This window comes from Dipodomys spectabilis, unplaced genomic scaffold, assembly GCF_019054845.1.
Source record: "Dipodomys spectabilis isolate Male_0828 unplaced genomic scaffold, ASM1905484v1 ptg000132l, whole genome shotgun sequence".
NCBI lineage: Eukaryota > Metazoa > Chordata > Mammalia > Rodentia > Heteromyidae > Dipodomys > Dipodomys spectabilis.
Window position 1 is genome coordinate 6,640,052 of NW_024870809.1, and position 2,458 is coordinate 6,642,509.

Genomic DNA, 2,458 nt, shown 5'->3' on the forward strand with positions numbered 1-2,458 from the left:
CTCATGATTCACATAATAATTAAGTACTGTTAGTATAAACTGAAATAAATGTCATGGTTATGTTGTTAGCAAGCAACAGGCAAGGGCCAAGCAGGCTTTCAACAACAGGGTACTTTATGACTTCAACGTTATTTTAGTTTTGATATCATCACAAATTATGCAATATAAAGTAAAAGAACTTTCATAGGCAAAAATACTAAGAGAAATAGCAAAAGAGAGATTACCCGGATGTATGAAAGTATGGCTCACCTTGGCACCCCTATGATCAGGTCTCCCTTCGCTGACAATCATGCAGTTATCAGAGACAGCTGAGTACCACAGGGTTGCAGATACCATCACAGTATTTCAGGTTCTCCATAGCAAACAAATTCAGACCCAGAAACCAGGGACTGCTTAATCTGCTGGATGTTGTCGACTCTAGAGCCACAGAAAGCCTTTTACCAGAGGCAATGAAGTGGCTCAGCAATGTTTGCTTTATGTAGAAAAAAAGAGACCAGAGACATTGAAAGCTTGAAGCTCTTGTTTGTTTAAAGAAGTGTCCCATGAAGTTTACCTTCAATGATCCCACTAGTTCATTAAACATCTTAGTTTTTCTTAGGTGATGGCTGAGGTGTAGAGAGATCTGATGAGAGAGTATGCTTGGGCCCTATGCAATATTCAGAATGCAGGACTTTGATAGTTTTCAGGCCTTCTATTTGGTTGGATTCAAGACAGAATGGCTACTTTTCAGTACACACATTCCAGAGTGAAGGCTTACAACAGTGCTTTAAATGTGCCTCACCAGTGACATTTTAGGCAGAGGTTTTCAGGTTCCAAGACAGAGGCAATAGTCACTTGGTTCAGAGTACTACACTAGACTGGAATCATACTGCTTGCTGTTATTTCAACTTCCGCTTCAACAGAACCTTTCTTTTGTCATGCACTGCAGGTTGTGTTAAGAAGCCTAAGATATGTATTCAAATGTTTTTTTTCTTTCATGCAATTGTTTCTAACACATTTATAAGATTATTTCTTTGTTGCTTTGTATGTCCCTCCCCCACAGTATAACCCCTGCTTTCACTGTATTTGATGTCGGTATAATTTGTGGAGGGGAAGGGGAAAAACAAATCGTTTAAATAGGGATACAGGTGGACCCATTGCAACAATGAGATGTACAAGTCGTTATGTTGAAAACGAACTTTACAACTTTGGTGCAGGGGCGGGGGGGGGGGGGGGGGGGGGGGGGGGGGAGGAAACGGGGAGGATTGAGTGGGGGGAGTGGGGGGGGGGAGGATGGGAAGGGATGGGAAGGGGAAACAAAGGAGGAGGCTACAATACTTGATAAGAAATGTACTCATTATCTTTCCCATGTAATTGTAACCTCTCTGTACAGTATTTTCACAATTAAAAAAATAAAAAAATTAAAATGCTGGACATACCAAAAAAAATGAAGCAGTAAACGAGCAAAGAACAGACTTTGGGTAAAATAAATATTGCTAGAAAAAGATGTTAGACTAATCCAACCTGATTGTTTCAGTCAGTATATAAATTTAGGAGTAAAACAGATGTGACCCTCTGGAGAGGGATCATTTTTGGCCATTCAGAGATTGTTATTTTCCCACTGGAGTTTCCATGATCTACAAGAAAATTCACTAGTTCTCCAATAATTCAAATAATAAATATTTTAATAAATACTTTCTGTCTCCAAAGTGCTATGATAGCTGCTGGGGAGGATAGGAAAATGAATACAATGAAGGTTCCTCTATTAAATATCATAGAGGAAAATTGTATCAAGAAATATTTTTTGGGCCTTCACTTTGCACTATCTTTCATGAATCTGGATCATCAATGCAATAGAAAGCATAATTTAATGTCAATTGTCTACTAATGGAGATGAGAGGTGATGTTTTTAGACTATTGCAAATACCCTTTTAATTATCTCCCTATCTTCAGTCTCTCCTCCATTCCAACTCTTCTTTCATCTTACCATCAGAATATACTTTCTACAACCTACTCAGGATGATGCCATTTCTTACTGCATACTGTAAATGTAAATCTCTTCATTTGGAATTCTAGGCCCTCAACAATGTAGATTGATCTGACCATTGTATATCTCTACTATATTATATTCTTTGCATGAAATTGGACCCATGGTCTCTTGTATGCTAGGAAAGTGCTCTACCACAGAACTATATTCCAAACATTCACTGAATGTCTTTGACATACTTGAATTATGTATAGCGTCTTTCCTGTTATTCTGCATTTGTTTACTTACATACATTGTTTTGTTACTGTCAGTCTGGACAAGGGGGACCACATATATTTCTTGCTTGTATCCCCAGGTTTTACTGTACTATGTTAGAAACTATTTGAAAGGAAAGTAAATGAACGACAACTCCAGGGAAGATTTATTGTATAGCTTATTGTCTAGCTAAATTTCTTCCACTATTTTTGTTAAGGTATAGTTTCCATAAATGAA